This window comes from Pteropus alecto, unplaced genomic scaffold, assembly GCF_000325575.1.
Source record: "Pteropus alecto unplaced genomic scaffold, ASM32557v1 scaffold14, whole genome shotgun sequence".
In the NCBI taxonomy this organism is placed as follows: domain Eukaryota; kingdom Metazoa; phylum Chordata; class Mammalia; order Chiroptera; family Pteropodidae; genus Pteropus; species Pteropus alecto.
Genome location: NW_006436810.1, coordinates 1829985 through 1845637, shown reverse-complemented (window position 1 = coordinate 1845637; position 15653 = coordinate 1829985). Strand labels below are relative to the sequence as shown.

The following is a 15653-nucleotide window of genomic DNA, read 5'->3' as shown; positions in this document are numbered from 1 at the left end:
TGGTAAGGGGCTAATATCCAAAATATATAAAGAACTCATAAACTTAACAACAAAAGAAAATTATCCAATTAAAATACAAGCAGAGGATATGAATAGACGCTTTTTCCAAAAAGATCTACAAATGGGCAATAGACATATAAAAAAGATGCTCAACTTCACTAGCTATTAGGAAAATGCAAATCAAAACCACAACGGGATACCATCCACACCTGTAAGAATGGCTATCAACAGGACAAGTGGTAAGAGGTTGTGGAGAAAAGGGAACCCTCATACACTGCTGGTGGGAATGTAAATTGGTACAGCCACTAAAGAAAACAGTATAGAGATTCTTCAAAAAATTAAGAAAAGAATTACCATCCGACCCAGGAATCCCTCTTCTGGGTATCTAACTCAAAAATTTGAAAAAAATTATCCATAAAGATATATGCACCCCAGTGTTCATTACAGCATTATTCACGATGGCTAAGATATAGAAACAACCAAAGTATCCATCGATAGATAATTAGATAAAGAAGATGTGGTACATATATATAGTGGAATATTACTCAGCCATAGAAACATAAATGAATCTTGAAATGACAATGCTAAGTGAAAATAAGTCAGAAAAAGTGGAAACCATATGATTTTACTCATATATGATATATAAAACTGAAAGCAACAAATGCTCACCGCAACCCTCTCTGAGTAACTTGAGAATCATCACAGGAGAGAGCCTCTGTTGTTTCTGGCAGTGTTACCTGTTCTCAAATTGAGGGAGAGAGATGCAAAAAGGTAGTGCAGGAAATTGGGTGGTGAACACACAATGCAATATACAGATGACATGTTATTGAATTATATACTTAAAATCTGTATAGTTTTATTAACGACTGTCGCCCGATAAATTTAGTCAAAAATACATAAACATTGTAATATTAGGGTCCCTGTGAGTCTTTTTTTGTTTTCTAATTCTGGTCATCACTAATTATTATTTATTATTATTATTATTATTATTATTATTATTTATGCCTACAGCACCAGGTCTTCTTAGGTGGTCTCCCATCCAAGTACTAACCAGGCCCGACCCTGCTTAGCTTCCGAGATCAGACATTGGCTTGTTCAAGATGGCATGGCCATAGACCATGGACCATGGTTCCAATGGGGTGTGAAGCCAGAACCTTCTGCATGTAAAGCAGATGTGCTAACCGTTACACTATGGAACCACATCCTCATCACTAATTTTACTTATTTATTTAATTTTATCTTATGTCCCTGACAACTTTTGCTTTTGTACTGCATATCATATTTTTAAAATGGAAAGAATATTTGGGGCCTAGAATGATGTTACTTTTCTTCAGAGAGAAGTTTTAAGTCAGAAATTACTTACTACAAGTTCAAGTCCTAAGGTGCTCAGGACCACTGAGGTGGTGCTAAATTAAACTACAGTATCTTGCAAGGACTATTTTATTTCTGGTTCACATTATACTGTGAAGTCACCCTTTGCATTTCAGCTTTAAAGTATTTTCTATTGAAATATAATCGACATATAGCATTGTGTAAGTTTAAGATGTGTTGTGTTGGTTTGATACATTTATGTTGCAGTATGATTACTATATTAGTGTTAGCTAACATCTCTATCATGTCACATATTTATCTTTTCCTTTTTTGCCAGAGACTAAACCTTAAGCAGAAAGATTTGGTCTTTTAGTAGTTGAAGTTTATAACAGTATCATTGACTATAATCGTTATTATATAATGTGCATTAGATCTTCAGAACTTATTTATGTACTAGTTTAAGTTTGTACCCTTAAACAACACACCCCAAATTCCCCACCCTCAGCCTCTGGTGGCCATCATTCTACTCTCTATTTTTACAAATTTATTGTTTTTTTGTTTTGTTTTGTTTTGTTTTTTTAGAGTCCAGTATCTGTCTTTCTCTGATTTATCTCACTTATCATAATGCTCTCAAAGTTCATCCATGTTGTCACAAATAGCAGAATTTCCTTCTTGTGAATGACTAAATATTTTTCCACTGTCTTTGTATTTTTAAAAGTTTCTGTTTTAGAGACTTAGGGACATGGACAATGGACAAGTGGTTACCAGAAGGTAGGGGATGGAGGAGGAGGGGGGAAGTAGACAGGGTAAAGGGGGTCAAATATACGGGATTGGGGGAAGGTGAAGTGGATAAAGAGGATCAAATATATGGTAGCTGAAGAAAACTGGACTTTGAGTGGTAAACACAATAGAATATACAGATATCAAATTATATTTTACACCTGAAAATTATATAATTGTATTAAACACTGTTACCCCAATAAACTTAATAAAAAATTAAAAAAAAATAAAAAATAAAAGTTTCAGTTTTAAATGTTGGGGAGTTATCAAATTCCATTACCTTGGGTTAAGTAATTTGACTTGTAGTTCCTGCCATTCTACCCAAACTACAGCATATTTTTACAACCATTTGTTTTGAAAGGAAAATGCCTTCAGAGCAAAACTGGAATGTTTGGTACTAATTAAGTAGCTTATGTTGAATCAGAAGTGCTATGCGGTTACTTCAGCTTTAAAACCTGCATAGCCATTTAGCACTCTCAGGAGTTGATGATCATCTGCCTTTCTCTTGCCCTGCTATGTATTATCACTATCACTTACTTATTACTTAATAACTAGTCTGAAAAATAAAGTGCAGATGCATAGTCTTGTATATATGGTCTTTGGCCATGTTTGTACTTACTTTGGATCTTCTGCAGATAAGCTCCAAGAATTGTTGCTTGGTTTTACAATACAAGGAACTTAAAGTATCAAATCTTTAGGGATCTCTAAGTTTAATATTTCTCCATATATTTAGTATTTATATATTTCTCCTGATTATGAGAAGGGCCTTAAATTTACCCACAGGACTACTTTTTCTGTTTAAAATATTAGGTTATTTTTTTTTTATTTTCGACACAATAACATAATTAATGTTTTTAAGGCCACTGCTAATTTAATTTTCTTACATTTTTAATATTTTATGGATTTAATCCTGTTTATTTTACCTGATGTTCTCATTTTCTAAATATCTCCCAGTTTACTTCTTTTTGCCAAAGGTTGCCATTTCAGAGTCATTCTAGTGAGGGTCTTTTAGTCTTAAGACTTAATCACCAATATTCCAATATTTATTAATATTTACTAGTAATTATCTTAGTTTTTATTGTCTGAATGTATCTTAATTTTGTTCTTGCTACTAAGCGGGTGTGCAGCTGAGTATAAACTGAGTTATTAATTGTATTTCAAGAGCATTCTGATGTTATCACACTGTTCTCTGGCATTACAATATATGCAAGACATCTAAGGTCAATTTAATCACTGTTCCTTCATAAATATTTTCATCTTATAGCTTTATAAATACTTATTTTTCCTTGGTGGTCTGGCATTTTACTAAAATGGATTTAGTAAAATGGATTTAGATTTTTAAATTTATATTAATTAATCTGAGAGTACTTTCAAACTAAGAGCTTATATCTATTTCAGTTCTGAAAAAAATTTTAGCTATTATTACTTTAAATATTAATTTTCTGCTATTACCTATTTCTTTTATTTCTATAATAGCTATTATTCAAAAGTAGAATTTTATAATATATCCTCACCATTCTTAACTATTTGTTCATATTTGGATTTAAGTTGCTTTTTTCCCTCTGCTGCATTCTGTGTCAGTTCCTTAATATTAGCTTACAATTCATTTATTATTCCATTCATTAAATGTATTCAGTTTAGACTTCTTCTCACATGTTGTATTTCATTAATTAATTCCTTCTGAGATTTTTAATTTTATATTTGCTTTTTCTGATTTCATTTTTGTTTGTTTTTCTTTAAAAAACACTTCTTGTTTATTTTTTTGTTCTTTTTCTTTTTTCTTATTTATTTATTTATTTATTTATTTATTTATTTATTTATTCATTCATTTATTTTAAATTTTTGTTATGGTGGCATTGGTTAACCAAATCCAGTAAGTTTCAGGTGTACAATTCAACAGTAAGGCGTACATATATTGCATTATGTGTTTGCCATCCATAGTTAGATTTCTTACTGTCACCACATATTTGACCCCTTTACCTCACCTGTCTCTCCTTTGCCCTCTCCCCACCCAGAAGCAACAGAAGTGTCCTACAATAGATGACTAGTTAAAGAAGCTGTGGTACATATAGTCAATGGAATATTACTCAGTCATAAGAAGAGATGAAATACTGCCATTTGCGACAATGTGAATGGACTTTGAGATAATCATGCTAAGCGAAATAAGTCAGACAGAAAAAGTTGAAAACTACATGATATCATTTATATGTGGGATATAAACATAAGAGTAGCAAACAAACAGGACAAACAAATAGAGACTCATGGACATGGACAATTCACTACTGGTTACCAGAGGATGGGGAGTAGGAGTTAGATGGGGTAAAAAGGGTCAAATATGTGGTGATGGAATGAAATCTAACACTTCTTGTTTAAGTTGGAATCTATGCATCCATATTTCTCTTCAAATATTTTCATGTAAAGTCTTCATAAGAATTTGTTATAAAATTCACTTCAAGTGGAAAGTTTTTATAATCCAATTTATATATTTTTTTGGCTTCATTACATTAGATCATTTTCAAAAATTTTGTTATCTTGTGTAGTTGATTTGGAAATTTTTAAGTTTGGATTATTGATTCTTTCTCCTCACCATTCTCAGATCACTTCTTGCTTTGTAGACATATGTCAGCTGCCTCCACTCAACCCTATTGGCACAGAGTAAAGAATCAAATCTTTAATAAAGTTTCGACTTTCTGTCCTATGGATATGTTAGAAGTATAGCAGATATAGACTCAGACACAGCTCATGGTTTGCCTGAACTCTTGATTCGAAAGTTTGTTTATCTCCCTATGTTTGAAGCTTCCAGGATTTATAGACTCAGGCAGTGATAGATATTATTTATTTTATAGTATTTTATTTTTTGTCTTCATTTGCAAAGTTATTGATATACGGGACAATTTTATTCCCTGGCTTCATTTGGTCAGTATAGTTTAGAGTCTCCATTTTACATGAAGAAATTTTAGTACCACCTACCCTGCAGAAGCTGAACTTCTTTTGCACCTAGAGCTCAGTAAGCCCGAAGTTTCAGCCCAGCTTATTAATTCTTGTTTTATTCTATTTCTGGCAAACAGAGATCTTTATTTGTGTTCAAGCCCAGCAGCACCTTTAGGTTTTCTTCTTTAATATTTTATCAATCATTACTATGTATTTAGAACAGAAAGGGTGATCAAAGCTTGAACTCCATGCTCCAACTTGACCTGAATGCCAGTAGCATTGATTTTTCACAGAACTGTGTAGCTGCTCTATAGAATATTACACCTACCATTCCTTCAAGCAGATCATATTGACTATAGACCTAAAGACACAATTATAAATTATGCAGCATGCAGAGAAGATAGCAAAAACATAATGTCTCTATCAATGAAAATATTTTTAAGTGATATTGAGTTTGATTTTTCCAAAGTATTCAACTTAACCAGCAGATGCAACTTAGCTGTACTACTTTAATTATAGACTTAGAAAGACACTGCTTTTATTTCTCATAAATGCAAATTCATGTCAATATTTCAAAACATATCTCTTTGACTTCTGGCACTACTACAGCATATTTTTTTCATACTACTGTTTTTAAATAAAAAAACATATTTATTTACCCTGGCCATCATACCTCTATTTAATAATTGAAAGAAATGGCTCAAGGCACAACACTTTAAGTTTACCAAAAAAGTTAGAATTTTTTTTCTTTGTCATCAGGCTTTGAAAATTTTCTTCATGTATTATTTTATTTTGCTTTGGCATGTTTGTCAGATTCACACTGTGGAGTTAATTCCAACATAGCCCCTCCATGGACACAGGAGGCAAGGAGGAATGCTGGATCAGCAGCCCCAAGGAGGACAATGAACAAAGTGGTCTCCGAGTTGTGCTTGCCCGGGACACTTCCCATTGCTCCTATGAGCAGTATCTTCCTCTTTGGCGGTTCCCATGGACATTACCTCCCCGCTCCCTGGTCTAGTTCTCCCCAGCGCTAGCTAGGCAGCACGACCGGCTCTCATCCATGGGTGAAGACTCTTGTGCCCCTGGATGAGGCAATCTCCCTCCTCTCTGCTCGCAAATAAAACAATGCCCGCTCTGGGCCGGCTGCCTTTTCTTTCGGCTCCAACCGACCAGATGCTGAAGCCTCCTTGAATTCTGAGTAATAAATGGCATATCTTACTCTGCTGGTACTCCTGGTATTCTATTTTTTTTTTTTTTTTTTTGAATATCCAAGGCCCAGGTGCAGGTTCCGGGCCTGAAGCTCTTGTGTGACACACATTGATGAACATTAGTTAAACTGAGTAACATAGTTGCAGTGCTGGCTTTTTTTTTTTTTTTTTTTTAAGGGTAATTTTGGTCATTGACACTCCAATAAGTTTGGGGAAAAAGAGAATATTTAACCCCAAAATTTATACTGGACTTTAATTGAACAAACTTCTTCCTTTCAATAACCACACTTGACAGTTATGTATATTTTGTGTATAAATTCATTAACATATAAAGTGCCATTATATTGAAATATTAAGATGCCAAGTATCTATTTAATAAGGCATGGGATTTAACATACATTTAAACACTAGTTATCACAGGTTTGGAATGGGCCTCAAAAGAATGATTTAACTGTACATTTGGGCTAAATTTTAAAGCTATGGCTAAAAAAAGTAAGACATTAGGAATTAAAGTATAAAATTCTAATGGAAAGTTAAATCTTAGTAGATTTTATATCAAGCTGATTGACCAGACTTAAGGAGTCTCTTCCAATTTTCAATCTACTTTTATAAGTGATCACTGAAATAGGACAATAACTTATGTACATTTCATAATAAAATGTATTTGGCCAGATACTGTCCATAGGAATATTAAAAATGATATTCATTTAATGCATAAATAATATGATATACAAAGTTAAATCTGAAGATTAGAATTTAATTACATATAGTTGTATTCTCTAAATGCTGATAAGTTGGATACTTTTTGATGAAGTGCACAGCAATTAAAAAATTATCCCTTCAGGAAACAATTTTATGCAAATGACCAAAGCAACATATTTATGTTTGCAGCTTTCTAATCATTTAGTGGAAGTAGGCTGAGGAAATATCTGTGAATATGGCCAAGATTCTCCTCATAAATGTAATCTGGGTATATTCAACTACATAGTAATATAGTATTACAAGGATGTCAATACTGTAATGCAACAAATTTTATCCTAAAAAATTTTCGATTTAGATGCTACTAATCAATTAACTAACAATTACAGCTAATTTTAGCAATGTAACCTAGTGGTAAATATTCTAAATCAATTAATAATCTTTGTATAGCAAAATAATTTTATCACATGTATTAGTTTTCTATTACTGTTGTAACAAATTGCTGCAAACACAATACCTTAAAAAATAACCAGTTATTTATTATCTCACAGTTCTGTGTGTCAAGTTAGGCACAGAGTGACTCAGCTATGTCTTCTGCTGAAGGCCTCACTAGGCTGTAATCAAGATGTTGATTGAGGTTGAATTTTATCTGAAGATAAGAATCTTTGAAAAAATCCAAACCCTTCCAGGTTTTTGGTCATTTTTAGTTCCATGTACTTGTAGAATTAAAGTCCCTATTTCCTTGCTGGCTGTCATCCCAGACCTGGTTTCCTAAAGATGGTTATATTCCTTCTCATGCTACCCATGTGACATTTTCCAGCAAAAGTGGGTCAATTCTTTCTCACACTCTCAAACCTACTTACTTTATCCCCTAACCAAAAATGATAACATCAGTCTTCTAATTTTTCATTTTTGTATCTCAGATTTTTAATCCACTAGGATTTTTTTCTATATGAAGTGAGAGAGTATAATTTAATTTTTATCCAGAAGATTAGTTATTTCATTTCCAATTTCAGTTACCAAAATACTCCTGTCTCATAAAAGATAAATGCAACTCATCATGTCCTTCTGTGTATTTAGATACATACTTGAAATTCTCTTCTCTGTCAATGACCTATATTTCTATGTGTGTTTTTTTCTTTTTTAATTAAATTTATGGGGTTGACATTGATTAATAAAATTACATAAGTTTCAAGTATACAATTTAATAATACATTCCCTTTTTCTCTCTGGTAATGACTAAACTGTTATCTGTGTCAGATTTTTTTGTTTGTTTGTGTTGTTCAGTTGTTGCTTTCAGTTTTATATCCCAGCTATAACATAGAATGAGAAATAACTTTATAATGTCTAAAAAGATAAAAGAAATAAGTGAAAATGTCCAAAAAATGAAATGAAATTGTGGAATGTGGTAGAGTAGATTTGAAAATGAAATAAAAATTCTCAAATTACAAAAATTAAGAAGTTGGTAGATGAGTTTGACATAAATTAGATATAGCAGAAGAGAGAATTAGTGAACTGAGAAACAAGTCAGAAGATGATCACTAGAGATCAAAAACATCAAAAATATGTAATTGATGATGAGAGATATAAAGGGTCAGGTGAGAAAGTCTAACACAAACCTGCCAGAGGGAGAAGAAAAAGAGGAAGAGGGACAGGAGATAGAAAAGTGAGAGAAGCAATATTGGAGAAAAAAATAGCTGAAATTTTTTTTAAGTAAATGAAATATCACAAATCACAGATTCAAGAATCCCTACAAATTCTTCTTAAGATGAACTTTTTAAAAGCTTCATACCAAGACATAGTGGAGATAAACTAAAAGAAACCAAGAATAAAAAAAAAAAATTTTAAACAAGGCTGATCAGGAGACAAATTACCTTTACAGAATGGCAACCATACCACAGAGACCTCTCTGTGCAAGATACAAGACAGAAAACAACAGAAAGATATCTTAACAGTGATAAAAGAAAATCGCTGCTTTGTAGAATTCTAAACTCTGAAAAATATATTTTTTAAGAATGAAGGCAAAATTCAGATGAACAAAAATGAAGTAAGCCATTAATAATACAAAATAATGAAAACCTAAAGAATGTAATTAGAAAAAATTTTGTAATGGAAAATTACAAAGAGAAAGAAGAAATTAACAGTAAAAAAAGAATTTATATGTATATATTCATTATATAATATATATTAATTATATGTATTAATAATATATATTATATATATATTTTTAAAATTCACTGTGTATGTATATAATGATGGTTTAAGTCTCAAAAATATATTTGCAGTCATGTGTGTTTTCATGTATACCAACATATTAAAAATAATAATATACAAGTTGAGAAGTTGAAAATGGAATTAGTATGCTCTAGTTTTTTTATTATCTCCTGAAAATATCATATAATTACTATTTTTAGCTAATTTAAGCATGAATGTTGTAATTTGGAAGATAATCTCTGCAAAAATAGTAACAATAATAAACTTTAATTTTCCTGGGAGATATAATAAATCTAAATCTCTATAAATATAATTATATAGCAGTGCTGTCTGATAGAACCTCCTGAAATGACAGAAATGTTTCATATCTGCACTGGCTAATTATCGAATCACGGTCCAATATGTAGCTATTGAGCATTTAAAATGTGGCTATTGTGAATGAGGAACTGAGTTTAAATTTTAATTAATTTTAATTAATTTTAATTTAAATAGATACATATGGCTAGTGGTTACTGTACTGTACAGAACGGTTATATAACATCAAATGTATAAAGCAAAAATCTAGAGAAGTAAAAAAAATAATAATAGAAAAATCTGTAATTACAGTTGGAGATTTTTAACCTACCTCTATCAGTAACAGATGAAGCAAGCAGAAAAATAAAACATTAGGATAAGAACACAACAAATTCGACATAGTTGATCTGTAGAGACTACTGCATCCAAATTGAAGAACATACATTATTTTCAAGTTCAATTTTTATGAAAATTAACCTTAAGTGAACCATAAGCAAATCTCAGCAAGTATAAAAGAATTAAATCATACAAAATATGTATGAGAAAACTGCAGACCAAAATAGATTTAAGGGAGCAATTAATAACAATCAGATAATTAAAAAATGTTCTATATTTGTAATTAAATAGACTCCTAAATAACACACAGGTCCAAGAAAAAACAATTTTAGAAAACATTTTAAATTGATATACATTTAGTAAACGTATAATACAAGTAAAACATATTAAAATAAGTATGCTGTCACTAAATTTTCCTTACAATGAAATTTGCAGCCTTCAATACACATATTAGAGAATAAGAAAGGCTATAAATCACTGAGGCAAGAATTCATTAAATGAAATTTGAAATAGAACGTGTAATAACTCAAAGAAAATTTTTTAAAATAGTAAATGGAGCAAGACTCAGTGAAATACATGATAAACTACAATAAAGAAAATCAACAAAACAAAATAAGGTTGTGGTAAGACTAACATAATTAACATCAATGGACAGAACTTCCAGATGGAAAATCAACAAGGAAAGAGCAGCTTTAAATGATATACTAGAGCAAAGAGATTTAATTAATATTTTTAGAGCATTTCATCCCAAAGTAGCAGTGCACTTTTCTCAAGGGCACATGGAAAATTTTAGAAGATAGACTACATGTTAATCCACAAAACAAATCTCAATTATATTTTAAAAAGATCGAAATCATATCTATAATATGTGGAGACTTGTTAAAGAAGATAAAAGCACAAATAAACCAATTTCATGAATATAAAAGGGAATAGAATTACAAATATTAATATCACTCAATAAGACATAAGAAAATATCACGAATAACCATACTGATAACTTAGAAAATTTAAATAAAATCGATGAATTTCTAAAATAATGTACATTATCTAAAAGAACACAATAAGAAATCCACTTTCTAAATTGTCCTATATTATTATTTAAAAATGTAAAATCCATGATTAAATATTCTGATTAAAATACCAGACCTAGATATATTCATGAGTATATTCTATTAACATTTAAGTAAGAAATAACACCATTCTTACACAAAATCCTCCAGAGAATAGATGAAAAGAAATCATTTCTAACTTGTTTTCTGAGGGCACCCTCGATACTAAAATCAATAAAAATAAAAATACGGGCCAATATTACTTAAGAAGACAGATATCAAAATTCTCAACAAAATATTAGACAACATAATGCAGCAATACATAAAATCTAAAAGATATCATGAAAGAGTAAAGCATATTATGGCTGTGTAAAGTTGTTTTGTAAAGTTTCAAAATATATGTTGACTCGTTGCTTATAAGAATAAGTACTAGGGGAGGAGGTGGGTCAAGATGGCTGATTAGGTAAAAGCAGTGTTCTTCTCTTTTCAGGACCACATTAAATTACAACCAAATTATAAAATAATCAATGTGAAGACTCACCTGAAGTCCAGCTGATCGTAACACCTACGTCTGATACTATAAAGAAGGAGCCACATTGAAGCTAGTAGGAGGAGCAAACATTCCAATCCGGCTGGGACCACACCCACGGGTGGCAGTAGAATACCAGGAGGGAGAGCATGGCTGCAGAGGTCACCATGAAGGAGAAGGGGTAAATGGCCCCATACAGGGGCTCCCCAGCCCAGGGAAAAGGTGTTCCTGAAAAATCTGACTATAAAAATCAGTGAAGATTCTGACTGTTTGGGTGAGACAGAAGAAGACTGAAACCCTAGAAACCCCCTTAAAGAGCCCACACATAGACTCTCATGCTCGCAGACACTCGCCTTGGGAGGGATGAAGGCTCATTTTTTTAGGGAAAGATTACATTACGCAGAGCCAGACTGAAGACTGGAGGGGCAGCTACTATTGTGCCTTAGTCAGATGCTTCCCTATAGCGCGGTCTACAGACTGGCACCAGCTTGCCTGAACCCTCCCCCTGTACGACAAACTCTGAAGCTGCATTGGCCCGGGGAGATAGGCCCGCCCTACCCAACCTATAGATTGCCCAGGGTGGCTTGTGTCCGGGTGGCTGTCCCCACCCTGCCCCTTTCCAGGGCAGAACATTCAGCGGAGGCATCAGACCTCAGCCAGCGCTGTGCGTATTTTCCGGGGAAAACAGTTTCGGGTTTATCACTGCTGCCAACATGAGCTTGGATAGATGATGGAGATCTATGGGCCCACCCCAGACAACAGCTGGGCTTGCTGTGATCTGTGACTTCCACAGGAACACGCAGACACAGAACTTGCAGCAAAACTGAGGCTGTATTGGCCTGATGGCCCCCATCTCCCTGAGACCTCATCCTACCCAATCCACAAATTGCCTGTGGTGACCTGTTGCTTAGCAGCCATCCCCACCCTGCCCTTTTCCAGGGTTGCACATGCCATATAGGCGACAGACTTTGGCTAGTGCAGTGCAAATCACAGGGATCTGTGGGCCCATCCCAGACTACAGCATGGCTTGCAGTGATATGTGACTTTTGTGGGAGCCCACTGACCCAGAATTTGCAGCAAATCTAATGCTGTATAGATGTGACTGAGACACCACCCCATTCAACTTACAAATTACCTGTGGCAAGCCTGTTCCCAGGCAACCCAGTCTCATCCTGTGCTTTGTTTGTGACACAAATTCTAAAGCTAACAGCAACACTCAGTATGTGAGGCTCATGCAAAGCCCATGCATCTCGAGAGAGACTTTTGGTGGTGGGCCACAAACCCCTCCCCCGAGCTTGATCAGATCTCTGGTGTTTGCAGGCCCAACGCAGGCAGTGGCTGGCCTTGCTGCAATCTGAGACTTTTATAGGAAGCTATGGAGACAGCATGTAAACTGATACTGCAGTGGCAGGAAGAAATCTGCTCAATATATCCAGGTGACTCCCTTGGTCCCTGCACAACCCAACATGTGTATTACTCAGAAGTTCATCCAGTTGAGGAGTCTAATGGGCAACTGGCAGTCAGCCTCAGGCCTTGAAGAGCACTGGACCTTCTGCTAAACCTCCCCAGGCCCAGAACTAGGGGTAACCAGACCACAGCTTACAGTATTGTCCTTTCCCCTTACCTATAGATCCAGCACAGGCAGCGACCATTGGTGAACCGCTTTGTAGTTCTCAACAGGTAGCCCTGAGCAATCAAAGGCAGCAGCTGACCTTGGCCTACTGAGAAGTCGCTCCCAAGGGGCCACAAAACCAATGCATCCAAAGACTGGCACTGAACCACAACAGAGCAACACTTGACTAGCCCTATAAGTGGTACACACAAATGGTGGTCCCAACAAGTACACAAGCCTGTTCCCACACTTAGTCACCCTGAGTGTTAATCCCATCTACTGATGTACTAACGACAATAAAAGCTTAGCTACAATAGAAGATCACACATAACCCACACAAAGATCATGTACAGAGCCCCTGGCAGAGGTGAATAGAGAGGGTGTACCACTGGGCCACCCAGAACACCTACCACATAAGGCCATCTGGCTAAGGCTGAGAAATGAAACAAATCTGTCTAACGCAGAGACAAACAAACAGAGAAGCAAACAAAATGAGAGAAAAGAAAGAAAGAAAGAAAGAAAGAAAGAAAGAAAGAAAGAAAGAAAGAAAGAAAGAAAGAAAGAAAGAAAGAAAGAAATGAAAGAAACAAATAAAACAACAGGAGAAAACACCAGAAAATAATCTAAACGAAATAAAGGCAAGCAAACCTACCAGAGACAAAGTTCAAAACAATGGTTATAAGGATGCTTAATGAACTTAGGGAGAGAATAGGTGATCTCAATGAGAACCTAAACAGAGAGATAGTAAGCATAAAAAAGAACATAGAAACCATAAGAAAGAACTAGTCAGAAATGAAGAATATAATAATTGAAATGAAGAATATACTAGAAGGATCCAACAGTAGATTTGATGAAGCAGAAAATCAAATCAGTGAGCTGGAAGATAAAGTAGCAGAAAACACCCAACTAGAGCAGCAAAAAGAAAATTAAATTTAAAATGGAGGATAGTTTAAGAGACCTCTGGGACAACATGAAACATAACAATATCCACATCATAGAATTGCTAGAAGGAGAAGAGAGAGAGCAACAGATTGAGAATCTATTTGAAGAAATAATGACAGAAAACTTCCCTAACCCGGCAAAGGAATTAGACATACAAGTCCAGGAAACCAAACAAGAGGAATTCAAACAGACTCACAGCAAGAAACATAATAATTAAAATGCTAAAGATAAAAGACAAAGAGAAGATCTTAAAAGCAGCAAGAGAAAGTCAGCTATTCACTTACAAGGGTACCCCCATAAGAATGTCTACTGATTTTTCAACAGAAACTCTGCAAGCAAGAAGGAAATGGCAAGAAACATATAAAGCTATGAAAAACAAGAATCTACAACCGTGAATAGTCTAACCAGCAAGGCTATCATTAAAATGGAAAGTGAGATAGAGAGCTTGCCAGACAGGAAAAAGCTTAAGGAATTTATCAGCAACAAACCAGTACTACAAGAAATGTTAAAGGGATTTCTGGAAAAAAAAAAAAAAAAGAAAAGGGAAAAAATAAACACATAAATACCAATAATAAAATGACAATAAATATGTACCTATCAATAACCAGTTTAAATATAAATGGATTAAATGCTCCAATTAAAATACATAGGGTAGCCAGATGGATAAGAAAACAAGACCCATGTATATGCTGTCTACAAGAAACACACTTCACATCAAATGACATACACAGACCGAAAATAAAGAGATGGAAGAAACTATTTCATGCAAATGGAAATGAAAAAAGCTGGGTTAGAAATACTTATATCAGACGAAATAGACTTAAAAAAATCTACATTAAGAGGGATCAATACATCAAAAAGATATAACCTTATACATATCTAACATTGGAGCACCTACACATATAAAGCGATTATTGGCTGACATAAAAGGAGAGAGCAACAGCAATACAGTCATAGTAGGGGACTTTAATACCCCCATTGACACCAATGGAAAGATCTTTCAGGCATAAAATCAAAAAGGATACAGTGAGCTTAAATGACACACTAGACCAGATGTATTTAATAGATGTTTGCGGAGCATTTCATCTCAAAGCAGCAAAATACACATTCTTCTCAAGTGCACATGAATCATTTTCCAGGATAGACCACACGTTAGGCCACAAAACAAGTCTCAATGTGTATAAGAAGATTGAAATCATATCAACCATCTTCTCCAATCACAATAGTATAAAACTAGAAATCAACTACAAGAAAAAAACTGGAAAATGCATAAACATGTGGAGGCTAAACAACAGTCTACTAAATAATGAATGGGTTAACAATGAAATCAAAGAAGAAATCAAAAAAATACCTAGAGATAAATAAAAATGAAAATACAATGACTCAAAATCAATGAGACACAGCAAAAGTAGTCCTAAGAGGGAAATTCGTAGCAATACAGGCCTACCTTAACAAATAAGGGGAAGCTCAAATAAACAGCAAACAATGCCCAAAATGAGTAGAAGAAAGGAAATAATAAAGATCATAGCAGAAATAAATGAAATAAAGTCTAGAAAAACAACACAAAAAATAATGAAACCAAGAGCTAGTTCTTTGAAGGGATAAACAAAATTGATAAACTCTTAACTAGACTCATCAATAAAAAGAGAGAGGACCCCCCCAAAAATAAAATAAAATCAGAAATGAAAGAGGAGAATAACTACAGACTCCATAGAAATACAAAAGTTCATAAGAAAAAACACTGAACA

General features: G+C 33.8%; 1 pseudogene; it reads right to left on the bottom strand.

Moving 5' to 3' along the window:
- Nucleotides 1-1002: 1002 nt before the first annotated feature.
- On the bottom strand, nt 1003-1117 carry LOC112481328 (annotated as a pseudogene).
- Between the last annotated feature and the right edge of the window lie 14536 nt (nt 1118-15653).